The sequence below is a fragment of the Anas acuta genome, chromosome 12 (assembly GCF_963932015.1).
Source record: "Anas acuta chromosome 12, bAnaAcu1.1, whole genome shotgun sequence".
NCBI lineage: Eukaryota > Metazoa > Chordata > Aves > Anseriformes > Anatidae > Anas > Anas acuta.
In genome coordinates this window covers 4,440,049-4,461,873 of record NC_088990.1, presented here as the reverse complement: position 1 = coordinate 4,461,873, position 21,825 = coordinate 4,440,049, and the positions used below count along the sequence as shown (strand labels likewise).

The following is a 21,825-nucleotide window of genomic DNA, read 5'->3' as shown; positions in this document are numbered from 1 at the left end:
GCCACTGGGTGTGATCATTGCACTGTGTAAGCTCTGTTTTGAAAGATTAAGTGGGACTTAAGCACTGAATAGACCTCATTTTGGTGCCCAGAACAAAGGTGAACACTGACCTTTGAGCATTTGGTGGCACGTTGCATACATTCCCTTTTGTGGCCAGTTAGTTTTCATCTGTAGTGACCTGTAGTAACTTGGGCCAAACATAGCTCCAGGGACACATTTCTGCTAAGCCCCTAGGTAAATCAGCACACAATCAGAGAAGACCACAAACACATCCATTGCACCATTCCTACCTACAGCAAGTACATTGCAACTGAAAGCTTAGGACAGCCTCAGGTACCCAGTGGCATTAATATATGTTGAAACCACTCACAGAACACCCCAGCAGGCTTGTAAGCTCAAGACAAGCACCAGCAAATGTAAAAACCTGCTGGGTACAATAGCAAGCCTATAGCATATGGGTACAAATGCAATAACCAAATGCCCAGTCTAGAAACTACAAGAGCTCTCAATGCACTGAGACTTGCCTTTCACCAAGCGTACAAAAGCTTTTAGTTATTTTAAGTTCAACAGGTGAGTTTAAACAACCTGTTTAACATAAAACAGAAGGCTAAAAACCACAAGTAAGCTAAACATATTGGCATTCTGGCACCTTATGCTGAATAATTCATACATAAGGTACTGCAGAAAAGAAACATATGGTTTTGGTCCACAGTGACTTTTTAAGCAGAACATTTAAGAACCAACCTCCCAGTGTATGTCCACCATTAAACGTCTTGCGCAGAGTCAAAAGAGATTAGCACAACTGCAGTCCACCTCCATCTTCACCATTTCCCATGGTGATTTATATTTCCTTATTTGTTTTATCCACGAAACAAATGAGGAATGCTTATAAAATCACATCTAAGAGAAGATTTAGATTGCTATCTGGCACAGCTGTGCCCACATGGGCTTAGCTCATTTTGACACACTAACGGCAGATGCAAATTTGATGTATTAGGACACAAAAACTCTCAGAACCCAAAGTGGGCACCAGTTGCAGTCCAACCCGTCTGCAGAGGACTTGTCGTGCTACAGACATCAGTGCATCAATTCTCTCCTTGGTTGTTCGGAATAGTGTCCCTTACTGAGCACCATATGCATGCCTGATAGCTGCCATTAAAAATCATCATTGCTCACACCAGAGCTTCAAATACAGTCAGTGGAAAATAAACTCAGAATCCCATCATGGTAACTGCTGGCAAATGAAGACTTTTAGCGTTATACTCAGCCAAAGTACACAGCTACTTTACTCTTGGCTAATGATGCATCCTTTCTGAGACACCTAAACCTATGTGCAAAATGACAGCATTGCTGCAGTTACATCTTTAATCACAGCAGTGGTTAAAAGCCAAAAGTAAGCTAAACATATTGGCATTCTGGCACCTTATGCTGAATAATTCGTACGTAAAGTGCTGTAGAAAAGAAACATATGTTCTTGGTCCAGAGTGACTTTACCATAAAATATTTAAGAATTAGCCTTGGATGTACACATTCTATAGTAACCCATTGGTGTGGTCAAAGTCTATCTGTACCTGTTTGTACTCATTCAGTGTGCTGACAGAGCAAAGATTCAAATCCATACAGGGAACAATATTTTTCCACATTATTTGAACATTTTGAGCACTTCTTTCCAGCGGATCTGAATGGTAGCCCACAATGTTTCTCACGTGAGCTATATGAAGCAACGTACAAAGCTGTTCTTCCTCTACAAACACAGCAATGAGGATGTCAGAATTTACCAGTCCTTTACAGCATCCAGCCCAACTTGTATGGTTTTACATTCCCATTCGAGGCCTTGAATCCAGAGTCACTGCACAACAGAGCTCAGAATCAGGCCCGGTAAATCTGGAAACCCACCCAGACACATGCACACACAGAAGAAACCTTTTGGCATATCCATGAAGAATAGGCCTTCCAAAAAAACATCCAGTATACAGATGAGCCCTCAAATTAGTAGAGAAAGCATGACGACTTCAGCAGAGGTGGCTGATGAAGAGACACACACATATACACCTCTGCCACCAATCGTGCTGCTAGGGCATTCATCAAATTAAGTACCAAGAGGAACAACACCTCTGATATCTCTTCATTTGGGGCTCCAGTAAATGAGGCACTAGATTAGGCCTGACAGAGGCCTAATGCAGCTTGAGCTTTTCCTGGTGTAATTAATTGGAACCTCGCCAGCTTGACAAATTGGAATGATGAATCTATCTTGTATGAATGGGAAAAAAAAATGCATAATCAGTCAAAGATTTAGTTAAGACAGCTTCTCTCTGACTCCCTGCCATAGCTAAATCCATTAAGGCGAGGAAACATCACTTTAGGAAAAGGCACTGCTCTCCGTATGTTCAATTTATAACTTTTTGTTCTTGAATTTAATGGAGCAGTCAACCTGGACAGCTTTGACTTTGGAGGGGTGAGGAAGGGGGAGGTGGGAGAGGTGGGTTTATTTTTAGCATTCTAATCTGCCGTGCGCCTGGATCGTCGGGGAAGGAAAATCGTCGCTTCAGCCTGAACGTGCATTCGTGGGGTTGTAATTTAAATCGCGGGGTTGCGTGAGGGAATCTAATAAGAGCTCCCCGCATACTTTGCCACCAAGCTGATTTTGTGATAAAACTTGCTTGTCAAGTTAGTCCCCTACTCACTTGTTTAATTGCTGGTAACATTTAGGCTTCGCACGATGTGATAGATTGACTGCTCTGCCAGCACTGCTTTTTCCTCCCTAATTACCACCTAGTTGTGAAGGCCCTTTCCTGACACACGTAATGGGGAGGCAGAGGGAAAACGGGTTTGCTTACTTTTAAAATCTATTTGTATCATTCAGCAATTATTTCCCATATATTTAATTTAAACCATGTGCCTCCCCCCCCAATCTTGCTTGTTCAGCCTTAAGACACGAATGTTGAGAAGTCACTGAAGCAGCTAATACCCCTATTTGCGCTGAATGTTTAGAGAAACTTTACATTTCCTCTTCAAGGCCAGGGGTTGCAAAATAAGTTATTTACACGCTGCAGAAGAAATGCTCCTCGGGTAAGTGAGAACTGACAATGATGGTTTTTCGTTTCAAACAATCCCGAATCCCTCGTTGGCTCACACGTGCTAAAGTGCTAGGCAAATGTTTAGCTGACATAATGCAAACGATCGGCCGTAGATTTATTTGACAAACAGTTGAGCAGACAGCCCTATACAGCAATCTCGTACCCCACACAACCCCGCTGGAACCAGGAGGATTTTGCTGGCATGGACAAGAGCAGCATTGGACCCAAAGAGCGCGGTTCGCACGCTGAGCCCCTCATTTCTGGCCACTAGCCAGCCTGCCAGCCACATTTAAATAAGCCACCTGCTGAGTGGGGAGTTTAAAGAGCTAAGTGCTCGGGAGAGCTTGAGCTGAAAAGTATATTGAACTTCTGCAAGAAGGCGTGAAGTGACAGGATTTCAGCGACAAGGAGTACGAGAGGCCATATCGTGGTCCTGACCTCAGGTTCTAGGGCACACACGGTGCTCAGGCTGCTCCCCTACCTTACCAATGCTTTCAAAAATGCACAGGGGAGAAGCTCTGCCCAGAGACCACCATTAAACACGTCCCAAGAAGTGAGCTATACACAGCAGACACTCATATTTATTTTCCTTGACATACCTAATAGTGCTAGAGAACAGGAACACTTATGCAGAACACATCATTTCCCTCTGTTTAAATATTGTTGTGATTTTATTAAGAACAGGGTCAGCAGCACGAGGGGCAGAAGTCCTTTCCCACAGCGATCATCTTGCCACCAAGCCTTGTCTAAGGCACCTCGTGATCCCTCCCCACTCGCTTCCCAGCTCCTTGCAGACATTAACCGAGTTGTCTTTAAGCACCTAGACGTTGAAACGAGACTTCACTCTTTCCACTGCTGATTATGTGTGAAAAAAATAACAACTTTCTGTTATTACCAATCTGGCGACAAAAATTTCCCCAAAGAGAGAGACTGAAGGAAGTGACAGAAAGGCAAGCAATTCTGCCGCGCCAGTCTGTAACAACAGCAGATTGCAGGAGTGTTATTTGGCTCTTTCTTAGCCCCAAATTGTTCAAATCAAATCTACCCAAGTTATAGCTGCACAGACCACTGGGAGAGAGGCTCGCTCAGCAGCAGCCCCTCCAGCAGTCAGGCTCTCCAACCAGATTGCTTCTCCTCTGAACTTCAGACGAGCACACCTGATGCATTGCAGCCACCTCGGTAATCCATGCACACAGCCACACTCGTTCCTCATTTACGCTGCTACTGTTTAACTTTTCTCCTTCTCTTTGTTCAGAAAGCCCTGATACCAGTGGAAAGCAGCAGCTGATTTTTTATTTCTTTACCCTCAAACTGTCACACGAGTGCCTTCTGACTTTGGTGGCGACCCAGAGGTTGCGATGTCAAGTTCAGCAGCTGATTCACAGGCCATTACTCACACGACTGCCATTCCCCTTTTAACCTCCCCAGCCTGTGTTTAAAAACCAAAAACCCCCTCAGCTATCTTGCCAAGGAACACTTTAAGAACTTAATTCAAATAAAAAGAGGTTATTTTTGACATGGAAGAGCTGTTATTTAGATATAGGAGAACACAAGTAAATTTACTGCCAAACCCTCACTCATTACAGCCTAACACGGCAGCCCTGTGCCACCTAGGGGTTAATGATGAGCCAACAAAAAAGATGCAGCTGAGCAATCTCTTCAATATTGCAGCAATGTATTTGCTACAGTAGGTCCTCCTGTTCCAAGGGGGCTCTGCAGGCATGGTCCAGGAGCGATTTGCACATGCACATCAGGTCACGGTATTTCTGGTCACCTCTCAGCCCATGCCCCGACAGTGGGAAGGACGTGCCCATTGCTGTCTGCCAGCTGGGATTTCTCCTGTGCTTAACAGACAGAACAACCAAGGTCAGCAGTGGGCTGCTTTACCATAACACTTGGAGCCTCAGGAGGTTCCAGAGACTATGAAAGTAACCTGTGAGGCTGTGCTGTGTGTGCACACACCTTGTGCAGCACTGCCCTGTAAATCCACATGCACACCCAGCACCTGCACTGTGATTGCATCAAGAGGGAGCTAAGGGCAGAAATACACCAAAGCACAACCTACAAAACAGAGGTCTGAGTATGAAATGTCCGTGTGTCTGTGCGTTTGGCTCAAAATCTTATTTCAGCCTGTTAGAACTGCAGGAATTTCAATTCAGGCTTTGAGTTCATTTTTTCTCTAACACCACATTCCCAAACCTTTGCACACACACACACCTGCCCCTTGTCCAAAAGCTTTCTTTTTCATACATACATATATATACACATGTATATATATATATATGTATATTTAAGCTATCCTTTCTATGCAAGGAAAATCTGTCTCTGTCTCTTCCTAGCCATGTCCCTATTACAGAAGATCTTGTTCCAATAAATGATTGGTACACGCAGAATGCATTAAAATGAATTATAATGGCAATCCGATCCCCAGTGCCTTGGCAGAACCTTTCTATCACGGGTGACAGCTGGTTCCCTTGGGCTTAGCTCCGGAGAGAGAGCGCCAGACCTCAAAACTTAATCCACTAACTTTGTACAAACCTGACCAAGTACAAGGAGCATTCAGTTTTTCCCCTGCCCCTGCACTACTGAAGGCATACCTCAAAGGCTGTTCAACAAGCTGGCATATGCAACTTCATCTCAAATAAATGTAAATGCATTTTTCCATATATTATGTGATTACAGCCTCTCTCTGCCTATGGTGCTATGTTTTATTACAGGCCACCAGAAATAATTAGCTGGTGACCCAGAAAACTGATATATAAAATCCTTTTAATCACCAATATGGCTTTCAATTATATAGTGTAAACTTATTAACCTTTTTACTGCTGAGATTTGATTTATGGAATTCCAGCTGCATTAACATTACAGGAGGAGATAGAAAGTGTCTTGTATGCCACGTTGGGATTAACAACTGATAGCTGGCTTTGCCATCACAGAGTCTCACAGAGCAAAGGCAGCATCCTGCAAGTCCCCAGGGGCTCATTTCCATCACAGCTACGTTAAAAGTTTGGTCTGTGGAGTGAGGGTGTGTAATTTCTGTCACTTCGTATACAAACCTGAACACACAGGCCAGTTACAGCTTTCAGATAGAGCAGGGGCTGTGTGAGCACTGGCTGCATTCAAAAACAGTAAGAGCAAAGATACGGCTGCTTTTGTACCGCTCCTTACTCGCAGCATCAGAAATACTTTTATACTGAATTTGGTGAAATCTGCTGCACGGGAATGCTAAACAGCCACTTTATTCAAACAAAGGTTGCATACAGAGGGAAGAGCTGCTTGTTTGTAGAAGACAATTTTCAGATGTGTTCTCCTTTCATTTTTACTAGTCAGGTACTTCCCCTCTTTATCTGTAGTGGATTTTTTTTCTGGAAACCAGACAGTTCCCAGCAATTTATGGATCGGTCTAAGAGGAATTGTTCACTTCCACCTAGTACTGAAACAGCAGTTGGTGCTTTGTTCAGTCTTAGGCATTCCTGGTTATCTTCCTATGGGGCTGTGTTCCTAGAGATAACGCGGAGATCAACAGGAGAGACAGAGAGGTCTCAGTAAAGCCCTGCTAATTAAAAAACCAAATTGCTAATCTGAGCTAGATGATGCATCAAGATCCAATAAAAGATACAGACACCCAAAAGCTAAACGCTATAAATACTCTGTCATACCAGACCTGATTGATTCAGCCAAGGATGGGAAGCCAGGTATTTGTAGCCCACACATGTGATTTCATACAAGCTTCAAAAATATACAGAGAAATAACGGATCTTGCCATAACTTCTGTTAGCAGCTCCCCTCCTATTTCTTGGTGGCTCGTTAGTTCTTGTTTAATGACAATAGAATAGAATAGCAATGTTCTGTAAGATCATTTCTGCTGTGAACATCTAATTACCTCTTATAGTCCCAGCAGGACTAAAAATTAATAGATTTGAGTAAAATTTTGCACATAAATACCAGTTTTCAATTTTCAAGTCTTACCCTTTTTCAGTCTTAAGAAGTATTTTACAGTTAATCTACCTTTCAGGAATTTTTAATGCACAAACACCCCCAAATGGCATAAAACAGCAAGGTGAAATAACCAACATTCCACACAAACTGGGGGGAAGTCATCGTTCACATGGGTTTTTTGTTCTTCAAACCTGAAAAGCTTAGAAAGCCCCGCAAGGAGAGGCTCTTTGGGTAGGTGCTTTGACAGCCTGCGAAACAGCCATCATCTTTGTAGAAGGGAAACACCAATATTTGCCATCATCTTTCTGAGAATTAAACGTTGACGAATAAGACAACTTCCCCAACAGGCAACCCAGTCCCCTTTGAGCAGTGTTCAGGTCACCATTTCAGTAGATTTTCACCTTTGCAGAAGCATTTCACTCCAACCCACACACTGGGCAAAGACCCCCAGATTCAGACTGCCTGGCTCATACCTGGACATCCAGCAGGTGTATGCCAAGGTCAGCTCTGACGTCTCCTTCACAAGGCACAATTCTGCGTGCAGCAGGACAGCACACGCCACCGCCATCCAACCCACGCAGCCTCCTCCGAGTGCTAATAAGGCCCAGGGACAGCGAGATTTTAAGCGTATTCTGTGAAACAAGGAGAATAAAAATCAATGACACTACATAATCCAGTCAGTGCCTTCCTTTGCTCACAAATCTTCATTTGTTCAGCTGAGAAAATTATGAACTGTCTCGTTCTAATACAGTAAAGGCGGTCAATGACAATTACTGCACAAGGAGTGATAGAGATGGTGCTACGATTCTGGGATATTCCCTTCTCCTGAAGCCCATTTATAATTTTTAATAAAAACGGTAACGCTTTATGATAAGTGGACATCATTTAATGCTCAATTACTACGAAATTCCTTGGGAAATATATATTAAATGCAGCAGCTCTGTATTCATACCAGGAAGGCTCCTTGAGATTGATGTTATCGCAGCAAATACTAGGGGAATGTCAAGTCCAACATTCAATATTCTCACCCTCTAGGTCAGGTATCCTTTCTTCCCCCACCCTGACATTTGAGACGAGTCCTTATCTACTCAGAGAAGAGCCCCATGAATTACATATGTGCTGCATTTAAAAAAAATAATAATTTTACAACACAGACCAGCAAGGGCTTCAGCAGTAATTAACTGAGACACATCTGAGTAACACAGAAGGGTACAGCTCCTGAACGGACACCTTGCACTTGAAGGCCAACAGGTTTCTAAACCCTTACATTTATAAAGGAAGCATTACTACAGAGAAAATATAAAACCTTTACAGCAGAACTTACCAAAGGTTTCTCTTAGCAATAAAAATATCCTAAGCTTTGTCTTCCATGTGAAGAGAGAGTTACACCATCACTTCCTTTGTTCTACCTTACCACCAGAGTTCACTACAAACACCTGAGCCCTCAGCCTTGATGAGCCCAGGTGGGATTCCTCACCCTGCACAGCATGGCAGAACCTCCCCCATCCCCTCCAGCTGCCTGTAGTTATGCTTTTGGCCACAGATGTCAGTGCTGTGAATCACCACGGCTCTCTCCTGGCAGGTTGAGGGAAAACTTGTTTGTCCCGGAGGTATTTGGGAGGGAACATAAGGGGATGTGATCAGTGAAGCAGCAAATTGAACCCTAGCAATGGATGGCCAGACCTTGCTGCAGAAGCCTTAACCCAGAGGCTCCCATGCTTTGTTCAGCCACAATCTCTGGTAGCAGCTGAAACAACAAAAATGGCTGGACTTGGTTTGGGAGGTGCTTTAGGGAAGCTGAATCCGAGGTTATCCTTTCTCCCTAGATGTATCCACAGCCAGGGTTGTTTTATGAATGCAGTCCTTAACTCTCAACATAAAATCTGTCGCCTGAGGGTGGTAGGTGGCTACCTGGCCTCTGTGGGGACAGGGTGCTGCCACTCGGGTGCTGCCCCGCTCGCCCCGCGGTGAAGCCTGACAAGATTAGACGAGACATGAAAGATGCAGGTGTCAGGCACAGGTCGCAGGAGCCTTCGGTTTGTAACACTGCTAGGATCCTGAGACAAACGTAAAGGAGCACATCTCTTCCCAGGTAATAAATACCATCAGCAGCTACTTAGCAACTTAGGAAACAGCAACAGTGTTTGGAGGAAGGGGGGCGTCCTGAGTGCTATGCTAGAACATCCTTCCATTTCACCTTAAATCATATTTTGCATCTTCTGCTGTAATGCTATTTATCCCAGACCTCCGGGCAGCTTAGACACCTGGCATAATAGCCCATTAATTACTTCAGCATGGGAAATAAATTTTAATATCCTTCTCTTTGCTGCTAATTACTAACCACTTCACACATCCATACGCTGATTCTCCAACTGCTTCTTCAGTACCTCAAGCAAATACCCACATCAGTGGTTCATCCTTCTTCCTTTTAGATACAACAGGCTTTATTTTACAGTCTGACTTTGATGCTTCCCTCAGTTCTGGGTGGCACACGATCGTGTTTACACCCTCAGCCAGGGTCAGCGGTTCGTTTAGGGACTCGGGATAAGGTGTTCATATTTTGCTGCACTCGTGTTCTCATCCTGTTAAAGGTGATTACAACATCAAGTTTTGTCCAGTGCTTCAGTCTCTGAAGATGAAAGATGTTATGAGGTATAATGGTGGTAGGTCAGCACTTTCAATAAGCATCCATCTGTAAACACGTCCCTTGAAATACTGCAGCAGTGGGAAAGGAAGCTGCATCCTAATTGGGTATCGTGGAAAGCCATAGGGCTTATAAATATAATGTGTGGGTTATCTGTCTTGCCAAAAAAAAGGAGGTTTGTTATATGAAGGACACATTATACTTTTCTCTTCCTATGATTCAGCATGGTAAGTAGTCATTCCTAATTGGCTTACAGCTTAGTATGAAATATTAGGATGCCACACAATGTGATGACACAGCTGGATTCCTAAGGGAAGCCAAAGGGTGATCTGAGAACGGAAGAGGGACAAGAGCAGATGCAGATCTGGAAAAAAAAATAGTTGTAGCTTACAGAGTAGCATGTCATTCTTTATCCTCCTCCACCCGCGTACAGCATGCTGCGTACAGCACAGTGCTCTCCCAGTAGAAAAGCAGACTTGTCATTTCAGAGTTCTTAAATAAAACGTGGGGGGAAAAATGGGATTGCTGGGCGTATTGGAACAGGAAGAGGCAGGCAGGCTGAATAAATCTGGCCAATAGCTGCCTCATCATGAAAAAATATACTGCACAAATTTCATCTCTTTGTGCACCGAATGATGATTTCCTCGAATTTATTCTTGACTGAAAAGTACTTGCCAAATTACCTATTCAAACAGTCCGTGGGTCACTCGCAGAAGTTTGGCATTCAGGAGACGAGCAGTTTGACTAGGCACCCAGGTCGGCTGCTGGGGGCTTGATTCCTGGTGCTGGCCTCGATTCAGGAAGGTAATTAAACAGCTGCCCACCTGAAGTCAATAGGGCTATTCACATGAACTTAAGTGCTGCAGACACCAGGCTGAGGGGAATAGGCTTCTCAGGGGGAGATTTTTGCTGCAAATACTAGTGCTAATTCAAAATTCACTTTCTACAAAGTCCTCCTGCAGTCAGCTGAAATTAGCTATATCCACTGTTGTGCCTGCCAGGAAACTTGATAGAATATTGCCCAAAGTGAACATAAAGGAGAAATAAACACAGCAGAAATTAATAACAGGAGTTCAGACCAGTAGGTTGCAGAAGATGTGTTATAAATTTCATCCAGCTGTAATGCAAATTCTGCCAAATGAGTGGGAACATCTCCCTTTTTATATCACTGTCTCACTACATATTAATAGCAACCAGTTACTGATGCGGTACTAAAATATTAATGATATGGTCATAAACCTGAATCAGTGCCTAACTTGGCAGAACAACGTAGGGCGACTTTTCAATCACGTGCAAACAAAACCAGTTTTCAGAAACCATTTTGTTACTCTGAGACCATGTGAGCAGAAGTAATTGCATGGCTATTTTAGGCACAGAAATTGTTAGCCTTCCTTGGAAAATCAACAGCCCCATTGAGGTGTACAGTACGGATGCCCAGATATTCATGCAAGGCTGAGAGAATGGCAAACCAGGCAGAAACAAAGTTCATGCAATTAATTAGTAAGATTTCATCTGTGATTTCATCCGCAGCTGGTATTAGTGACTTTTATACGTACATTAAAGGGAATAGCCTCAAGCCCCCAGGGACTGATTGTTTCAGCAGGATTTAGCTCTTTGTTCTGGACTGAGCTGGAATATGCCTCCCGAGCAATGCAAGACATCCGAAGCAAAACCCAGAGTGTTTGCACTTGCCTGGGATAAGAGCAGATATTGGCTTTGTATTGGGCCATCTTTGAACACTACAGAAATTTGGGTATGTTAAGCAGATTTAAAAGAAGCTTCCCTTTCTATGGCACCTTCTATATTTTCCAGTCCACTACCCAAGCTGCTCTGCTCAGGATGGGGAAGCAGCCAGCTAAACAAGGCAGTTTTTGGGATACTTGATTGGATCTGTAAAAAAGAAACCTGTGTTGACATCCCCTTGCCTTTCACTTTACCTATCTTCCAGTGGAACTGGGCTGGCCCCCTTTATTATTCACATTTGTCCCTTTCTGTGAACATGGGGCCATATATCTGTATCTTTCAAACACCTTTAATTGCAGTCACAAATTAAGGCAAGGAAGGACAAGCACAGAAGGACTCTGTGTACAATTCCCAGTAGCCGCTAGCACCCTGGGAACAGCCTGTCCTGATCAAAGGTGCTAGAAAACTGACAAAATATTTTATTTATGCATTTCCACAGGGCACAGCTAATGGCTCACTTCCTCTGCCCGGTCACAAGAGGCACTGGAGGATACTTACATAGCCAACATTTTATGGTGGTGTAGCACATGAAGCCAAAGTCTTTGCTTTAAAGGTCTTTCACTGCTTCTTCTCAGAGGCATCAGTGCAGAAGTAAGCTGATTTTGGTCATGACTAACAGAATTTGCAGAGAATGGCATGAAATTCATTATGTCACAAAAAAGAAAGGCCTTTTCCTTTTAGATTTCTATTGCCATCACATAAATGAGGGCCCAAAATACCACCAAGACATCACTTAACGTGTTGTTGGTCTCTGGGAGGCAGGTCTGACCAGTGAGACAACGTCGTCATTATTTGCTGACCAGAGCTGCTGCAGCCACGTAGAGCCATAATAATCTTTCTTCATTATATCTGCAAGTAGATGTCATCAAGGTGTGAGTGACAATCATCCCTTTCAGAGTGAGTGATCATAGGTTTTCCAGTGCTCTCAGATCCACTGGCTCCTTGTTTATTAATGACACAGCTGAAATTGTAGTGTTGCTTCTGCTCAGGTGGGAGACGGCAGACATTTACCTGATTGACACCTGTCATTACTAAGTTTTCTCAAACAACTGAAGTGGTAAATTATGCAGTCTTACTGCAAACCGAGTTGCTGAGCAAAGAAACGGCTGTGGTTTACAGGTTACCGGAGCAGGAGAAAAAAAAACATGTTTTGAAGCTTCTAGTGAAGCATTAGAACTGCTGAGAGCAGTGGGAGAACCTCTAGGCAGCATTCAGTGCTGATCTCAAATAACCAGCTTCCAGCTCCTAACACAGTGCGTGGCAATTGTAGTATTTCACAGCTCCTTCCCACAACAAAACAACCAGCATTAGTGGAGCACGGGGAAGACAATTATACCTCCAAACATAGCTACTCCTTGGACAAAGTCCATGGCCTGCACTGGCACCATGATAAATTTGCATCTTACAACTGTAAAGAGCAGCTCCCACAACATCTCCCACATCTAAAGCCTACTCCAAAAAATAAAATGAAATTCTCTCTTGGAAGAAGACAAGTCAAACATAACTCATTCCTTTATTCTTTTTCTCTCTTACCATGCTGTACAGATGATTGTTTCATCTCATTCTTCTGTTTCCAAGAAAGATTTTCTAAATCCTCAGGCAATATTCAGAGCAGGCAGATTTTTCTTTGAGTGTTCAAGGCTGATCTGATCAATTAAAAAAACGAAGGTTACAGTACATTTTAAACCAAATACCCCATAGTATACGATCTCTGAGGTCATTTTATAAGAAAAAATATTTTTTGTCAGCAAGTAAATGCAAAAAAAAAAAAAAAAAAAGGTAATGGGGATTCAGCACAACCTCCTTTCTCATGTGTCCTGTGGGATTTCCAGCATTGTTCCCTCTGTTAAAATGGGTAAGGCTGCTGAGGTCCTGAACATGCGAGTTTTGTTCTCTGGATGGAAACTAAGTGTTGCAAATCACACAGAATTCTTCCAAGCTGTTTTGCCTCCCCACATTTATCTCCATTTTCCCTCACGAAAGCTACAAATCCTCCCCAGCCCCAGACTTCCTCCCAGCATGTGATGCACAACAGGGCCCCACAATCTTATCTGAAGCTTTTTGGGCCCAGCTGCAATGTAAACTTTCTGCACTACTGTGACTCCCTTACAGGGTTTTGAGTCTCTCTTTGCAATAGAAAATTTCCAGTGAAGTACAACTGCGTCCACGCGGTGAGTGTTCCCTAAGGCCTCGGGAATCAGAGCTGACATAACGTGAAATTTGCTTCCCCCTTTACCAACTCTGGCTAAATAAACTCACCTTCTGTACAGTAGGACACACTTCATTTTCCTGTCCTTCATTTTCTTCTCCCTCTTGTTGATTCCAAAAGGAGACCACATAGACCAACCATCACAGCCAATTTGATTTCCAATTTTCTGGGCAGCTTTGCAATCACACTCCATTTGTCACCTGAATGCAGTATCGAATTTGCAGCCTGGGTGTGAATGACTTCTGGAATTATCTCCCCTGGACAAGACACCAAAGCAATTCAAAAGCAAGTAAACAGAATGCAGAAATACCCCTGAATAGGATTACTCAGGTTTCTAAATCCTAATCCTGTTACTTCAGCAGCTATCCATTTCTCTTTTCCTTCTTCCCTTCTGGCTAATATTTTCCTGCCCAGAACTCAGCTCAGTACTGCCACAACAATCTGATATATTCTGTAAAGTTTCTAGGGCTGCAGGAACATTTAAAGCTCGGCAAGCTCTACCGTAACTCCAAAATACGTTCTTGACAGCCACTGACCCCAAAAGCTGATGTGATCAAATGCATCCCCCCATGAAAGAAAGAGTAAGACCATAATCAGTTTTACCATTTTAAGGAAAATAAATCCTAATCCTTTGTCTTTCTGTGGTATTCCTCTAATTGCTGTTTCCTTACACATTTAAACATCCACAATTCGGTCCCGTTGTTTGAATGTCACTTGGAATCAAATCAGTGTTGCGGATACAACGTCTTTGAACCTTTTAGTCCAGCTGTGAACTTTGGGCTTAATCCTTTAGGGCGTCCTTGTCTGGCAAGCTTTAATGTATATTAAATTTTCTAAAAGGAGAGGGAAAGTGGTCAAAGCAAGCTAGTGCAAGATTCTGTGTTTCATAAATTAATAAGCATCACCAACTGCATTGCTTGACCCTTTCAACTCTGTGAAATTAATATAAGTAGACAACCAAAGTGCACTCGGCCCCTGAAGAGCCTTGGAAGTTCACTTAAGCAATCCAAGTTTCCTTAAAGTTTTATAAGCCAGCTTTTAAAGCGAGTCCTTTGTACTTATTACTGGTGACAGTGAGCATTACAACAGCCAATGAACCTTTGCTGACTTCCGACCCCAATATGGTAGAGCACAGTTATCAAGGGAAATATCAGAATCAGAGCTTGTATATTACATTGAGGTCCTGACTCTTGAAAGAGCCCCCTGTAGACTCTTCAGAGTATGTCAGTGAAATAAACAGCTAATATTCTCAGACATCTACTTATGATGTACTGATATTATTGTTTACTTAAGTGCTTTTGGCATAGTAAACCCCCCACCCCCACCAAAAGGTGAAGCCTCTTAAGAGGAAAGCTGTGGCACTCCCCGTTCCCTTGCAGGAAGACAATATTTTAAGATCTTTTATTTAGCCCGGAAAAACACCCCGCTTGGTGGTGGCGAGTCAAGCAACACTAAGTCTTCATCTTAAGCGATTAATGGGTTTAAATTATTAACTGGCATTAGGTAGGCACGGTGAGGAATACATGGTCTTCTCTTAGCCCTCTGCGCGGGGTGAGGCTGCCTTGAACAATGAGGGAAATGTGTATCCACACCTACTGCGCCTTGGCATTAATTTTGCAGTCACTTGTAATACTTGAGTTAGCATCCTGTAGAAATAAGATATCTCACCCTTGCCAGCTGATTATATTTTTCATAATGTAAAAGGTTCTTGCTGAATTATTCAGGTATTTTTCCCAGTGCTTCAAAAAAAAAAAAAAAAAAGGGAAAGAAAAGAAAAAAAAGGAGAGAGACAGAAAACCTAAGGCAGGCTCTTCATAGGTATCTAGGAATAAACAGGCTGACATGCAGCTGTGCCCAGTATTAATAATCATTATTGGCCTGTAAAGCCCAATTAATGACAATGCTTAAAGTATTTTTTTCTGAAAGGCAAGTTGAATTTCTAAAACCAGGCGAGTGATGAGAAATCTCAGAGATTATCCACTGAAGGACATTGAACTCTTGCAGGTATTCCCCCCCGAGCAGTGAAGTCAGGGAGGGCAGGTGTTGTCTGTTCTCTCAAGCTATTTAGAAATTTGGGTGAAGCTTTTGGGGATATTTTGTGACACTGGGTTCCATTTGTTCAACTCATTTGTCTGCCTAGATCTAGACACCGACAGAGACAACAATATCATTGCATGGAGAAAATAAATACTTAAACAGAACATACGCACTTTATACATATGCCATAACCAATCATACACGAGAAATTAAACCCACATAGGAAGCAGAAGTCAACTCGCAGGAAAATAACTGCTGAAATTTCTTACCAGAAACACAGAGAGCAAGAAGAAGCTGGAAAAATGAGGTACTTTTGATGAACGTGGCTCACAGATTCTGTGCAAAATGAACATTAACGGGGAGAGGCTGGTGGCAGGGTTGCAGTCCCTGCTAGGCAAATGCTTCCTTAAGAGCAGCAAAGTTCATTTAGCAACTTCCTGACTATTAAATATAAATTGGACCATAACTGAACCTTGAAATATTTTGAGTCTATTCTGAAGCGTCTTGTTCCAATTCATGTTTCTGTGAGTGTAACCAGGTAATGATTTTTGAAGATGGAATCACATGGCTTGTTCATTATTGATAATGCAGCTAATTCCGATTGGTTTCCTTATACCCATTGCCACCTACAGTTACATTAGTTATTTAACTGAATGGCCTGATACTGAAGGGAAATGGCCTATATTCAAACGAATCCCATGCGCTGGGTGGCCAAGTAGTTTAACGGGCCACCCTAGAGCAGCATAAGCAGACAAATAACAAAATTTTTTGCATAAGAGAAAATGATTTCTACATTTAGGACTGCTTCATTTGAAAACCAGGCACTGACAGGCCTGCTGGTTGCTGCCTTTTCTCAGAGCTAATACTCTTGTTGCTTGCAAGCAGATCACCAGCTGGTACCAGGAGGAAATATCCATCAAGGCACAGAACGGGGCATTTTTTAAAGGAGGTGACAAAAGAGGTCTGTGTTCCCTTCCAAGGAGTGAAAGCCAACTTTGTAAATCCTGGTTTCTGGTTTTCTACCTGAACTTCTGAAGAAGGCTCTGGTAAATGCTCAGAACTGGTAAAATAGACTCTGCATAAGCAACAAAGACTTTAGCTCCTTATTAGCTCTCTTCTCAAGAGAACCATCTGTGTAACCCTACCTGCAGTGGAAGCCAGACACATCTCTCCCAGCTAGGAAGCTGCCTCCCTTGGAGCAGGTCAGTGTTGGAGAACCTACAGGAGTTTGGAGATAGGTCATTAATTTGTTTTCCACCTTTCCTCAGAAGATTTCCAGGCTTACAGAGCTGACAAATGAGTACTGTCTGTGTAGATCCCGTATTCACCCAGGCCTTGGACCCATCTTTGTCTTTTGGCTCCCTGGATCAGAAAAGCTTTCTGGGTCTGGGGGATCCCAGAACTGCCATCCCACTCACTCAGGTCTTCTGCAGAGCACGTCTCGTTAGCTCGCTGGAAAGGAAAAGCCCCTTTTATCAAATCCCCTGGGGCTAAAACATATCGAAAATAATCTGTTCTTAGCACTATTCGAGGCAGGCTTTCAAGTGATGAATGAAGAAGAACATTCTCTGTCGCAGAGTTTCCTTTGTTTTTCGAGTCCTCAGAGTGAGTTTGTGATCTCTGAAATCCCGGTACTAAGAGCACTGTCACTTTCCACTGAGCTTGCCACTGTTTTCTTACGCAGAAGGCTGAATGTCTTGAAAAAGAAAAGTACACATTCATTTGTTATCCTGGAAATACATGTTCAGGGTATTTCCCTAACTACGGTAATTAACTTGGGCTCCAGAGCTACATTTTCTTTCTCTGGACAGCATCTAGTACCAAATGCTGCAACCCTGACCATGTGTCCATGAACACTTCAGCCACATGAACAACTTTATAATAATGTGAAATAGCCAAGGTATGCCTGCTTTCATGCACCGGTTTTCAGTCCGTGTTCGTACATGTTCTCTTTGAAATGTGTGTTTTTGTTTTTTTTCTTTTTCATTTTTATTTTTAACTTTTCTAAAGTTTTGGGGTGCTTCTGTTTCTTTTTTTGTAAATTTTCAGCTGGATTTCATTATCTCTTGGGAAGAACAGAGATGAAATGTAATTAAAATGTTTATAGTTTCCAGTTTCACGGCAACTTTTCCTAAATACAAACAATTAAATAAATAAAAGGGAAACACAAAAATAGGCTTTGATCCAGTGCTCAAAAATTTCAGTGGCTAAAGAATGGTAGTGTGTTATTAATGGCTACAACGGTGTTTAACCAGAAGCTGGTACAATTTTTATGAAACGGCAAACCCTTTTCTGACTATTTTATCAGTGACGCTTATTAAAAGAAAAATCTAATAAATGAAAAGGAAAAATGCTCTAGTGAGACTAACAATTAAAGCTACAAATACTGCACTTGGATCAGAAACTTCCATTTCCACAGTAAGCAAATATTAATTTCAAGGATGTAACTTAGTTACTGCAGCATTACATATATCGTATGTTGTACATTACGTTGCACAAACAACTTCTAATGAGAACAAATACTGCTGGTCCAGTCCCACAATGACTTCCAGACACGTAACTCCTGATTTCCCCCGAACCATTCACTTGAGGGTGCAAGCACAATTTGCTTGCTTAGAGCTAGCTCAGGAACCTCTGTGCAGCACTGCCCTCTTGATACAGAGATATTTTGGTCCTTTGGCTTTGGTCCTCCCCACTATTTGGGTTGTCACTGTTTTTGGGTTAACACCTCACCTGTCACAGCTCTGGGGTCCCACCTTCCAGCCTTGCACCCAGAGAACAACCACGTCCCATCTGCACCACCAATGGTCTTCACTTCCAGCCTCCTGCCTCCAAGAAGGGCCAAAAGGGGAAATGCTGCCCATTCAGCTGTGGCCACAACAGAAAGCAATTGCCATTTCCCACTTGAAACCAGAAAAGTGTGTTTCTCCTCAGGCATCTGCCTGCTTTGATCTGGGTGTACATCTGCCCGAGGGGTGAGATGGAAATGGCTTCGGGGTAGCCCTTGTGATTCTTTCCTGCCAGCTAAGGGAAGGTTTAAAATGGGAAAGGTTGGACCTCAGCATGTCCCCAACTATTGAAATTAAAAGCATAAGAGAGGGGCTAAAACTTCAACCACTAGAAAAAAAAGTCTGGTATTAGCTAACAGCTATGCCAAATGAAGTCTAATTAATCCACTCCTGCCCAGGTGAGCCCCAGCTCTCCCTTTGGGCTATTTGTCTCCATTAGACACTGCAGCAAATTCAAATATTGCATTAGTCCCCAAAAGAAACCCCTCCCACACAGCCCAAACACACTGCAGCCCCCACAAAGGAAGGAGACTTTTCCACAGTTCCAGAAATATTCGTTTGACAGTTTCTCCTTCCTAGGCTACAGCTCTAGTAATTGATCTGCTCTATTATTTTTCCCCATTCTTCCCCTCTTACATTTAAATATGTCCTTCATATTTCTGGAGCTTTTTTTTTTTTTTTTTTTTTTTTTTCCCCAGCCTGTATCTTCACTGTTACATTATTTTTTATCTCTCTCCTCTATTTTTCAAGTGTGAAAAGGGTGCTCTGTTCTCTAATATTCACTTCTCTTTTTTTTTTTTTATTCTCCAAGTACTTTCTTTCCCATCTGTAACAGCCCCTAATATGCACCTCCATTCGATTTTACTTACCCAGCTTGAAACCCTCTCATTCTAATTACCTTTCCAGTTTTCTTCTATTTCTCCCTTGAGATGTCTCAATTAGTGTACTTTTTCTTACTGGCTGTCACCTCTGAGCTACAAGGTGGGTCTAACTCCAACTTAAACCATGCAGAAAATAAATGAGGAGCCGTTCTTGGCGGCCCCGCTGAAGGTGGTGTTACTTTACAAACTAGTGCACCTTTAATAGATGATAAATGGGCAGAAAAGTGGCCTTGTTAATGCAGCAACCCTTGATTTGGTTGCCATGCCGTGTCCTTTCATTACTCAAAGATACAGGAAAGGCAACCTATGCTAAGTCCTGGGTGATGTACTTCCATACAAAGAGAGTGAGTAGGGGCTAATTAACATAGTTCTGGTCAAAGCCTGAAATTAACTCTTGTCTTTAAAGACCAAAGCTAAAAATGTCATTTGTCTTGCCCGTAATTGTGTTTAGAGGTAATTATGGCAGTAGAATAACAGCAAGCAAAATGAATCTCGGAGTGAGTTTTTCTGCCCTTTCTATCTCTGGCAGAACACTAAATTCTATTTCTGTCAAAGAGAACCGGATAAAAATGCAGGTGACATCCGCAGCACATTTCTTTGATTAAAATTGGCACCGTCATATTGAAGTTCACACAGAGCTTTCAGAACCTGAGGAGTAAATTCTCTCTCTGCACGCTCCCACATAATAGGAACGAGAGCCCCCACCCCAGCCAGAGGCCGTACCGTGCAGCCAGGGGGAGATGTGGGCATGGCTGATTAAAGTGCCAGGCTGGGACCCGAGGACGGCATCCATAGGACATGACCTGACGCGTACACGTGTCCCAGGTCACTTCCAATGACCCAGGATATCTACATCTCACAGGGCGCCGTGCAGCACTCACAAGGAAGGAGCCCTGTCCCGTATTAGCACAGCATTATCTCTGAATTAAAGCACTCGCTTCCTCGCATAATTAAATTGTGCAGATCTGAGCATACCACGTCCAGCTTTCAACCTCCTTTGTCCAGTGCTGGGGTAGCTATCTCTGTGTTCTGCAGTGCACATACACCCCAGATGTCTGAACCCATGTATTTGAATTTAAAAACCTGAGATTGTTGTTATTATTGCTGCTATTGTGAAAATCCCAATGGCATATGCTGCTGTCACCCTTCAGTTGTCCAGAGATCCATCTACCTGCAGTGCCTGTTTCATACCATCACTGAAATTTATCAGCACGTCAGCCCTTACTGGGTTGGAGGATTTTTCTGTCAGGTATTTTAAAGATTTCAAACTAAACTTTTCTGAAGTTCTTATATATTTGGATCAAAGCTTGATGCTGAAGCTAAACTTTTCCCAAGGGTTTATTACTGAAAAATGTTTCAAATGCCTGATACAGCCAGATCTATCTATACACACATTCTTTCTTCCAGTTATTGCATTTATCTAAGGTGGCAAAGGCTTTTAGATTTCTCCTGGGCCTGAGAGTCTTCATGTGATACTAAACGTATATCTACTGGGCGCACCGAAATTCCTAGGGCATGCGTTAGTGGATCAGCTGCTGGCAAGCACCAAAGCCTGTAACACAAATGGACACAGAGCATATTCACTTGGGCCAGATTTGTCCTTTTCTTTCTGAAATTATTACATGTTACATTGTAAACTCAATTAATTTACCCTAAGGCCCATAATATCATTTTTGGCACAAGCACAAACTAAAATATAGTAATGATATTCATTGAGATGACAATACAGCACAAAACAAGCCATAGCAACTTTTTTGAAGTGCTGAGGAATAAAGATCGCCCATACAGACTTCCCCAATTCTTCCAACAGAATGACCCCTGCCAGTTTGATTAGTAACCCTCATGGTGAGCAGGGAATTAGGGCAAAAGTTCCCCTGAAAGGATTGGCCCTAGAGGTCCTGAAGGTGCTCTCTCTCTGGGTGCCAGACAGGTCTCAGTCCTCGGAGCTCAGCTCAGCCAAAGTCCTAATGTGAGCACTGCAGGGTACAGGAGCTCTGCTTCACAAAACACACGCAGCCATGGTATCCTTCTGAAAGTCTCAGTGCACTATCAAAGGTGAATTCTGACCTGTATATCCCTTGAGTTGTGACTTTCAAGAACTACAGAAATTTTCCAGAAAGCAGGACTCATGAACCCAAAAGTTTATATTTTTTTCCCAACGTATCAGTTATCTAATAAAAGTTATTCCCTCTCCCAATAGATGTTTCCTCACATACCTCTTCAGACCCTCACAGCTATCGTATTACCACGACAGCCTTTACAAGCAGCACAAGTACCTTTATGATGACATCTGCCAGCATCACCTGACAGATAAAACCACCAAAGTCCATCTGGAAATGTTGCCTCTTCCCATAATATCTTTGCATCTTTTGTGAGATTTTCTTGCAAAACTTTGTAATAATTTATTTACACACAAAAAGCTCAAGAGTTATGTGTTACTCTGACATCTACTACAGTCAAAATCTCTTCTGGGTCCTGTTAGTTGAGTTTCATCAATAACTAGATG

At 42.7% G+C, this 21,825-nt stretch overlaps 1 protein-coding gene across 25 annotated transcripts in view; it reads right to left on the bottom strand.

Moving 5' to 3' along the window:
• The window catches only part of LOC137863007 (protein FAM169B-like), a 262,188-nt gene that overhangs the window by 127,768 nt on the left and 112,595 nt on the right, over positions 1–21,825 (bottom strand). For 22 of the 25 annotated variants that reach the window (XR_011100644.1, XR_011100621.1, XR_011100624.1 and 19 more), the window contains 4 exons: positions 12,937–13,044; positions 11,902–12,252; positions 8,341–10,024; positions 7,490–7,648 (listed from right to left, as the gene is read on the bottom strand). The gene's annotated coding sequence lies outside the window, so the exon portion shown is untranslated. The remainder of the gene's footprint in view (positions 1–7,489; positions 7,649–8,340; positions 10,025–11,901; positions 12,253–12,936; positions 13,045–21,825) is intronic. The other 3 variants (XR_011100633.1, XR_011100634.1, XR_011100638.1) reach the window with 3 other exon arrangements.